Below are 10,503 nucleotides of genomic sequence, written 5' to 3'. Positions count from 1 at the left end.
GCCTGCGTGAATAGGAAAAGCATAAAATAACTATGTTAAGGAACCATGTTTTAGCCTAGCTACCAATCTGCAATAAAATAGTTCTCTAACATGATTTCTTTAAGCCACACAGGCAAGAATAAAACATTTTATAATATATTGAGGCCACCACCATTTTCCTCAGATATGTTTAAGCAGTTATTTTGGTAGCATAGATGGAGCATTAGTGGCTGATTTGTAGTGACAGGGAAAATTGAGCAGGCAATTAATCTGAAAAAGACAAAAAGTTCCTTTCAAATATGCTTTTGCCTGATGATTTCACATATGAAAAACTTGCATAAAACCCTCTCTATACATGAGGTAGGCCCATTGTTGATGCAACAAATCACAAGGATTATTGCAGAAATCAAAGTGGCAATCACCCTGTGGAAGCAGACTGCCATGCACAGATACCTGTTAGATGGGCACTAGTTTGGGGTTAAGATGTTCACACTGGCTGGGTGCTGTTGTGTTGGGGTTGGGCATGACAATACATGATCTGTTGCACAGGTGTATTATCAGTGTGGTGAATGTGACAGAGATTGCTGAGGGTTTAATAAATCGAGGCGCCTGAACTGTGCAGCATTATTGATAGAATATATGTTCCCGTTTTATGTTCACATCACCTCCTCAGCAAGCCCAAGAGTACATGAACTAATAGAAAGGAGAACTATACAATGATGATACAAGCCTTAGCTTATCATTGTGGCAAACTCTTGGACATTTGTATGGCATGACCAGGAAAAGCACATGATTGTGTGAAGCATGAAGCAAAGATGAGATGTTCAATATACAGTGCAGTGAGGAGGCAGAAGGACATGTAACACCTTATGAACAATCTGGCTATTGCACTGGAGGCTGTTACTTATTTTAGCACAGCCTGCAATTGGCATGCTGCCCAAATTAGAGATGCTCTGAGCATACACAGTTTCCTACTGATGGTAGGGAATTGTGAATGAATCATGTATATCAATGAACTGTTACCATTTCTTTTTATTTGGAGTAGTTTCTTGCTATGTTGGTAATGGTTGCTCATCTGTTAAATAATGTAGTAATTAAATTATCCCATTCATTTAATTTGTATGGTGAGGGATTTTATGGAGTCTGGAACTAAGGATGCATTGATGTGGCAATAATTATTATCAACTGCAGCTATAAAGCTCCTTTACATAGTCTAAAAATGGTGAACTTTATACATTTGCTGTTTGATTGCATTTATTCTTCTCATGGTTTATTAATTATTTGTATTAGCTATAGTAAGGGAATTTATGGAGGAGTGATTTGTTGTATTGATATGAAAAAGAAGTCTGACTGATGTAATGATTACACACAGACATTTTTTTCAGAATCTGCTTTATTATACGAACACAAAGTGAAGACCAGCTATAACATCAAGTCAATGTAACGGATTTACAAAAAACAAGGGTCATAAGTATTCCATTTCATAGAATCATAGAATCATAGAAGATTAGGGCTGGAAGAGACCTCAAGAGGTCATCTAGTCCAACCCCCTGCTCAAAGCAGGACCAACCCCAACTACATCATCCCAGCCAGGGCTTTGTCAAACTGGGCCTTAAAAACCTCTAAGGATGGAGATTCCACCACCTCCCTAGGTAACCCATTCCAGTGCTTCACCAACCTCCTAGTGAAACAGTTTTTCCTAATATCCAACCTAGACCTCCCCCACTGCAACTTGAGACCATTGCTCCTTGTTCTGTCATCTGCCACCACTTTGAACAGCCTAGCTCCATCCTATTTATCTTTTCCCCTTTTCATGCCCCGGCCCTTTAAATCACCCCCCCCCCCAGCTACCAGCTGCAGAGGCAGCTGGAAACCCCAGGGCTCGGGGGGGCGATTTAAAGGGCCCAGGGCCCAGGGCTCCAGCTTCCGCTACCGCAGCGGAGCCCCGGGCCCTTTAAATCACTGAGGAGCCCTGGGGGCTCCCGGCTGCCACCGCTACCCCAGGCCTTTGGGCTCTGGCAGAGCTTTAAAGGGCCTGGGGCTCTGCTGTGGTAGCAGCTGCCGGAGCCCTTAGCCCTTTAAATCCCCACCTGAGCCCTGCTGCCCGAGCCCTGGGGTAACGGTGGCTGGGCTCCATCGGGGATTTAAAGGGCCCCGGGGCTCCAGCTGCTGCTACTGCCCTAGCCCTTTAAATGCCTGCCAGAGCCCCACTGCCGCTACCCCAGGGCTTTGGCAGCAGGGCTCCGGCGGGGATTTAAAGGGCTGGGGCAGTAGCAGTGGCTGGAGCTCTGCAGCTCTTTAAATCCCCCCAGAGCCTTCCCACCCCTACCCCAGGGTTTGGGCAGCTGGGATCAGGCAGGGATTTAAAGGGCTTGGGGCTCCAGCTGCCGCTACTGCCCTGGCCCTTTAAATCCGCTCCGGAGCCCCGCCGCCGCTACCCCAGGGCTTGGGCAGCAGGGCTCAGGCCAGGATTTAAAGGGCCCTGGGGGGGCGTAGCAGCGGCTGGAGCTCCGGAGCCCTTTAAATCCCCACCAGAGCCCTGCCGTCGCTACCCCAGGGCTTTAAATTGCCCTGTCGGAAAGCCAGTCCTGGTATGGCGCACCGGCTCTTACCGGTACGCCGTACCAGGGCGTACTGGCTTACTTTCACCTCTGTCCTTGCCTCCAGAGCTGTGTGTGCCTCTGCAAAATATCTTGGAACAAATTCTGCCCTGATTTAAGCCTGTGCAATTCTAATGAAATCCATTCCATTTTCTTATGTGTAGATTGGAAATTATTTTAAAAGCACCATTTTGGTGGACCAGAGAGACCAGCCCTTAGCTCCAGCGAAGTATCTGTCCCATAGTGAAGTTCTTTAAAAAAAATGACTTCATGAGAAGAGGTCATGTGATGTTTAAAATGTATTACAAAAACATCCAGACATTATTGAGGGGCACATATTACATATATGAAAAAATAATAAGCATTTTTAGTGTACTGGGATTGTTCCAAGACAGGTTCAAATTTATATCAGTAATTGTTAGGTGAAGTATTAAATACAAAAGCTGAAATCCTGCCTTTATTTACACCTTCTGTAACCCTGTTGAAGTTAATGGGTGGCATGGGATGTTCATTGGCAGGAGCTGACCCTGAATTCTGAAAGCTGATTTGTTAAGTTTAGGGCTGAATTATGTCATCAGTAATTACAAGCGAAATTTTGTCTATGGGTTTTATTATTGTACGTAATGCATCATATAATTGACTTCGGTTTATTATGACTGGAGCTGAGTCTGATGTACTTAGTCTGAACTGAAACAGTGCCTTGTTTGAAATTGCAAAAGTTGTGAATTAATTTTTTAAAAGCACAGACTGAGTGTATTTGTATTTTCTAAAAAGGCTGATTGTAAATCACTTTTTTATTAATAATTTTTTTATTGTAACAATATATTTGGAGGTACTCCAAACAATAAGGACACAAAGGATTCTTTCACGAGACGGAAATAAGATTCCAACAGCCCCCTTTTTTTTTATTTAACAAACATCCACTTTTTCCTTAACAGGTCTCTTTTTACATTTTAGCTTATTTCATGTTTGTAGCTATCACTTCTGTGACTGATACTCCTATAATTGTCATTGATTTAAGGGGTCTGGACCATATACTAAGTCCTATTGGTTTCTCTCCTTAGCTAAGAAGGGCTTTGTGTAGGAGGACACAGGGGCTTGGGTCAGGCCCTTCTCCAATTATTCATGTGGGAAAATGCATTGAGGTGTTTTAGTTAATATTTAGATTTATAAACAAACATTTTCTTTAACAGGTCTCTTGCACACATTTTTAAACATCTCTTTCTCTTCTTTTACACCCCACCTCCCAAGCTTTTAGCTGCAGGTCCTTATTGTTTCTAGATATCATGCTATTTATCAGTCTTGGTTTAAGGTTCTGAGCCACATATCAAAGCCTGTTGTTTTTGCTCCTTAGTAATGGTGGGCATTTTGGTTGGGGGGTCAGGTGCCATAAAGGTTAACCCTGATCCCAGAAGGGAAAGGGTTTAGGTCATAAGATCACACCCATAATCATATCAGGCACATTGTCATTTCTGGTGACATCACAGCAGGTTACATCACATCCAGTGACACATGCTTATCTTATTTCTGGATCAATCTCTTATCTCATCTATCACTCTAGTTTTAACTGAAGCTAGGGGCATAGCACTATTGTCACAGATCTAATAAGTGAGACCCTTAAAAAGACCAACAAGATAGTGAAACATTAGTTGTCATATTTATCCATGTTCCCCTTATGAATTTCCTGTGTACATGTAATCCTGCATTATAGCAATAACCTAGGAACCAAAGGGCTGATAGTTGCATTTGGGACTGTAATATTAATTTTTTTGTTGGCTTCCATGAGGTTCTGTAGAGCAGTGCTATGATATGCACCTGTTCCCAGCCCATAGATGGTGAGAGTCTTCTCCCTGAGCCACTCAGCTTCTGTTGGACTGAAACCTGCAGTTTTAATGTCCCATGATTTACTTACACTCTGACTATTGTTATTTGGCCTTTGATCAATTAAATTGCATTTATATGACATATTGAGACAAATCGAATCATTGTAAAATTTCACTGAAGTCATATGAAGACCAGGAATGAATTTTGCCCATACGTCCTAGTCAAAATAAAGCTACTGAGAAGGTGAGAATTGTAGCTTGTATTTAACAGAGTCTCTGCAACTTTGAGGTTCTGAAGAAGCTAGGCTGCAGGTCAACAAAATATGTCATGCTTTTGGATCACACCCACAAAAGCATTGTGTGGGTTCAGTTATATCTATGCCAAGTCTAGTTTTTACAAACTCTGTCCCACAGTGATGGTCTGAGAAATTGGATACCTGGCTCATAGTTATTACTTATCCCCATCAGTTTAATAATTCATCGTGGTGGTGTATGTTGGTCTCCAGTAAATAGATTTAATACAAAAGGTCCTTTTACCCTAGATGACAGATATTACCCCACAGAAAGTAGCTGGTGTTAGTTCGGTCCAGTGGGAGCTCCAAGGGTTTTGGGTAGGTATGGTTGTCCATGAAGGATATGGAGTTGGCGATAGCTCTTTTGGGTGGCATCATCACCAGGTAAAGTGTCAGAAATAGAAGCTGGTCTGCCCTCCTTCAGGAGACAAGTAACTACATCTCGTTGCCTCTGTGGCAATGACAGAAAATTTCTGAAGTGCTTTGTCCACGTATGTGTCCCATTGACCCTATGCCAATGGGCCCAAAGGGCTGTACTGTGCCTTTGCATCCTCACTGGGCATAGATCTCACGTCCCCTCCAGATGGATCAGTGGTCCCTCCTTCCTTCCACAATATTGCTAATCTAGCCTCCTCAGGGGCTGATTCATCAGAAATTTTGTGAATGGAGCTTTGGAATTGTTGGCTTTCATTTGGCCTTCTTGTGGGGGTTTTTAGGCAGGAGCACGTGATCTGGCCTGCATAAATAACTTTCTGTTTTGGGAGGTGTATGTGATGGCTTCAGGGAAAAAGCATTCACGCATTTGGGCTCTATTGCCATACAAGCAACATAGCACAGGAACTTTAAAGAAAGAGACAATATAGAGGTATCATAATTGAATTCCTGCTTATGGTAAGCATACACCTCCCAAAAGAAAGGAATGCTTTTTCCCTGAAGCCATCACATACACCTCCTCTTAAGAAAGGAGGCGTAAAGCTTTTTTTTTAAATCCAGACACTGTTATTGGGCTATTTTAATGCAGCAGGTAACTTATAGCAGCATATATATAGCTGTAGTAGATTGCAGAGTATGTAGCCTCTTTCTCTCAGACCTGTTATTATAACTCTGTATGGAAATCTTGCATATGGACAATAGTTGTACATTTCTATGGATCCTGTTAACTATAATAGGGGCAGGTTTGGTGATGTTTAGTGCGCTGTTCAGTATCTGTTATAGAGTTTCTGGTTGGGCCCACTTGAGTTGGTTAGCAAAATAAAGACAGATGGCAAAGGATTAACATTTCTAACACTTCTTTATTAGTATGCAATCATCCCAGATTTTTTTTTCTTCTTTTAGGGCTCAATCCAAAGCCTATTAGGTCAAGAGAAACACCTGTTGACTTCAGTGGACTTTGACTCAGGCCCTATATCTAATAAGATTTTCCTCAGCTAATACCTGGTCTAGACACAGGGGTTTTTATTGTTTTTGTTTTTTTACCAAGTTACCTATTTCAGTTAGGAGTGTAATTTTTTAAAACTAAAATAGTTACATTGGTACAACCCCTTGGGTGGACACAGGTAGATCATTGTAAAGGATCATACATTTTTGGGGAATAAGCTATATCTGTATGGGCAATAGACACAGAGATCAACTCTGCTGGAAGGTCAAAAGCAGTTAGGCCTTCTTAGGCTTCCCAGGGGATAATAAGAAAGATGTTGGTAAACTTGACGGGTGTAATCCTTTGATTGATTTAAAATCCTTTTTCTTTTATTTTATGCTTTCCTTCTACTGTTAAGATTAAGTAGTACTTGGGTTTGAGAAAGCTGTCTAGTCACCACCTCACCTGTATTAATCACTGGTCACGAGCTCCCAAAGGGAAGACTTGCAGGTGCTGTATCCAGCAGGCCTGCTGGGTAAGCATGGTTAAATCACAGGGTGCCATCACCTGAGGGGATCCACTGAGAGAGAGACCATGCTGAGGCCCAAACTCTACAATGTACAAGCCTGAAAAGGAAATAATTACAGAGATACCAACCCCCAATAATATGTTGTAACTATTTCAAAGTTATCCAATTGCTATCATTGGATCACACTAATTTCTTTTTACAGCAGTAAATAATATAACTGTAAACAAATTTCCATTCCAGGTGGATCAAAGTCAGTCTCTGCAACATGATGCTGTTCCCAAAATACTGTCAAGTGCTTTTTTACCAGGTATTAGGCAGCTCACCTCTCTGCTGCACAAGGTCAATCTGGCTGGAGCCGTGAGGCTTGTCTACACAAACAGTCCGTGGCAAGCGAGGGTGTGAATCTACCCTGCACTCACCTGCAATGCACTACTCTCCATGTGGACCCTGCTAATGTGCATGAACAGTTCCTTAATGTGCTTTGATCTAGTCCCACTTCAAGGTGAGATGGATCAAAGCACACTGAGGAATTGTCTGAGAAACCTGTGTAATGTCTATATAATGATACAAAGATTTAAAGACAAAAGAGGATTACTGCTGTGTTTATTTTTAATAAGAAGACCTTTAACTCATTCCCACCCAACATTTCTTGTTGCAGTGGCCCAGAGAGGGTGCTGTAAGCTAATGCTTACTAGAGAATTGGGAGAGACCACTGTCCAAATTCAGTGTGTGGAGGACACAAAGGGTGCTGATGATTGAAATCCATTCATGTATTTTCTACAATCTGTGTTTTAACCGTATATGATATCAACACATGTGACCCAAGCCAGGAAAACATAACCTCCAATCCTGGATTCAAAGGATTAAAATAAATATACTTGGCTGTCAGTAGATGGCTGTGTGTTAAATCTGGGTGAACACGGCGTTGGAACACTTTCAAACAATCTTCTTGTAAGCCAACGGGGGGAAATAGAGGGCTACTACTTGGCAGTAGTAGGTATAAGTGTGGAGAAGAGAAGAAAACACAATCTCCTGCATGAAAGAAACTATGGCAATGATGACTCTATCTTGCCAGGAACAATCTAGTTATTTTAAGAATAGTCACTGCAGATCTGACAGAAACGCTAGTGGATTTTAAATTAATACATCATGCATATTATTTATATCAAGCATTAGTTGTTTAGAGCTTCATTCTTCCTGTTTATATAAAGGCTATTTCCTGTGGAATGAAATCAGTGAGTGCCAGCAGTGTTTAGTGAGGACAAAGGGAGTAGCAGGAGTTTAGGGCCTGCTCTAACTGCCATTGAAATTAATGGAACTCTTTCCATTGATTTCAGTGGTAATGAGATTGGATCCTTATTAGTGCCTCACTGTATCAGGCCCAACGTCACTACTGTGGTTGTTCAGCAGGCTGCAGATCAGATGGGTGGTTGAAACTAATCCAACTGCAGTCAGGAGATCATGAACACTTTACAATATACTATTGTTTGAAACTGTCTGCCTAAATGTCAAGACTGAGTTCACCTAGTACAGTGTTCTGCTCAACCATTAAATACAACTGCTAGATCTCCAGCACTTTTAATTGCACCCACTGTTGCTATTTTTGGGGTGCTGTAAGCGTATGCAACCCCATACAAGACTCTGCCCCACAGAGATTACAGTTTAAATGTAAAACATACTGGATGAGCCAGAGGAAGGAGCTGTTCCTGGGTATTTTCTTTATGTGGTTGTGATGGTCTTCTTTAAGTGGGTAACAGTATCTTTTGTTGATATGGACATTTGTGGGAGAAGCAAGTTGAGACAGTTTTGGAGAGGAGAGGGGAAGGTCCCTGGCACACTGGGATAGGAAGAGAATTCAGAGTGTAGAGGTTGGCATAAGAAACTGTTTAGAATTAGATACGGAATACTGTCAGCATCTAAACACTTCTGAGCATGTCCATATTTCAGCAATATAGGTAGGATTATCATTGTTATACCAGTGGCATCCAGATTGAGGCAATTTAGTTCCTACTTCATAAATCAGAATGAAATGACCCAATTTTCCGCAGCTCAGTAGTGAGATACCTGCCTATAGCTGCATTGATTCTGTTGTGTGACATTCATCTTGGTAGTGAATTAGCTTTGTATAATCACTGATCTCTATTTCTATATTATTTGTCGCTAACAAATACCTGCTTCGGTGCAGGTATTGATCGACTGTGTCTAAACCTGAGCCTGAACTAGTTCAGTGAGACGTTAGTGGAACAAATGTGTCAATCAGATTACTGCACTCTCTCATTCACAGCTCTTTTTAATACACTGTTATTAACACAGAACACTGCGGCTCATGGTATTATTGGCACACAACATTTCCAGGATGAGTTCTCCAGTCCTTGGATTGTTGTACTGGTGCAACTGAACTAATGGTACATCTACACTGCAGGCTTCTTTTGGCTGTGTATAAAGTCCCCCCATAACGTGTATAAATAGCAGTGTAGCTATTTGGCTTAGGCAAGTGGAGTAAAGACACTTCGAGGATGTGGGTTAATATGCGTGTACATACCCTACCCACTCTCTACTCACCCAAGCTGTGTCTCCCCATCTCCACTGCTATTTTTAGCCATGTAGTGTCCTGTTGCCTCCCAGCTGCTGGAGCCTTTCTCCTCTGCAGGAAAAGACACCCTCCCTGCAACAGGGAAAGGCTCTAGCAGAAGGGAAAGGCTCTTCCAGCTCCCCACCACTGGAGCCCTTCCCTGCTGCAGGGAAACACTCTCCACGGGGAAAGGCTCTGGCAGGGGGAGGCAGCGAGGAAAGGCTCTGGGCATAGGAAAAGTCTCTGACGTAACTTTTCCCAGTTACAGGGAAAGACTCTGGTACCTCCCTTTTGCTGGAGCCCTTCCCCACCACAGGGAACATAAGAGTGGCCATACTGGTCAGACCAATGGTCCATATAACCAAGTATCCTGTATTCCTACATTGGCTGATGCCAGAGGCTTCAGAGGGAATGAGCAGAACAGGACAATTTATTGAGTGATCCATCCTGTCATCCAGTCCAGGCTTCTGGCAGTCAGAGGCTTAGGGACACCCGGAGCATGGGGGTGCATCCCTGACCATCTTGGCTAATAGCCATTGATGGACCTATCCTCCATGAACGTATCTAATCCATTTTTTTAAATTCAGGTATAATTTTGACCTTCATAACATCCCCTGCAAGGAGTTCCACAGGTTGACTGTGCATTGTGTAAAGAAATACTTTAAAAAATCCCAGCAGCGAGGAGGAAAGGCTCTGCCAGGTCCCCATTGCTGGAGCCTTTCCCCGCAGCAGGGAAAGACTCCAGCAGTGTGGAAAGGCTCTGGTAGGAGGGAGCCTCTCCTTCAGCCGTTCACGGACATGTGTAGCTACACAGCGGTGTGGACGCAGCCTGCTTTTCACAGCAGCGTGTAGCTATACATACACTACATGCCACCACCAGTAGTGTGTAGTGTAGAGCTAGCCTAAATCCACATTGATTTACATCTACTGGACTAAATGTTGTTTGAGTGCTCTTTTTAAAATGCAAGGCGGTGAAAATGATCCAACTTTGTTGCACCTGCCGCAGAGGTGCTCACTGCTAAATTGCACACTCAGGCCAAGTGAAGCTCGTCTGAAGCTGATATCTATATATTGGTGCCACTGCAATTCTGCTTATTCTTGCAGCAAGGGTTGATAAATTTCTCCCCCTTTTGAAAGTAAAAGCTATAGGTCACTGGTCTCATTGAGGAATAATTAAAGACAGAGCTCTTATGAGACAATTCAAGTTATGACCTCAATTGCACCTGTGCAAACCTTCTGAAGGATAACGGGGTTGCAGAGGCATAACTGAAGGTATACTAGGAAAACAATGGCGTTACACACACATCACAAAAGATGTAATTTGGCCTGCAGAATCCCTACTACTGGTAG

Source organism: Eretmochelys imbricata, chromosome 2 (genome assembly GCF_965152235.1).
Source record: "Eretmochelys imbricata isolate rEreImb1 chromosome 2, rEreImb1.hap1, whole genome shotgun sequence".
NCBI lineage: Eukaryota > Metazoa > Chordata > Testudines > Cheloniidae > Eretmochelys > Eretmochelys imbricata.
The sequence above is the reverse complement of the archived record's forward strand: the minus strand, read 5'-3'. Positions refer to the sequence as shown.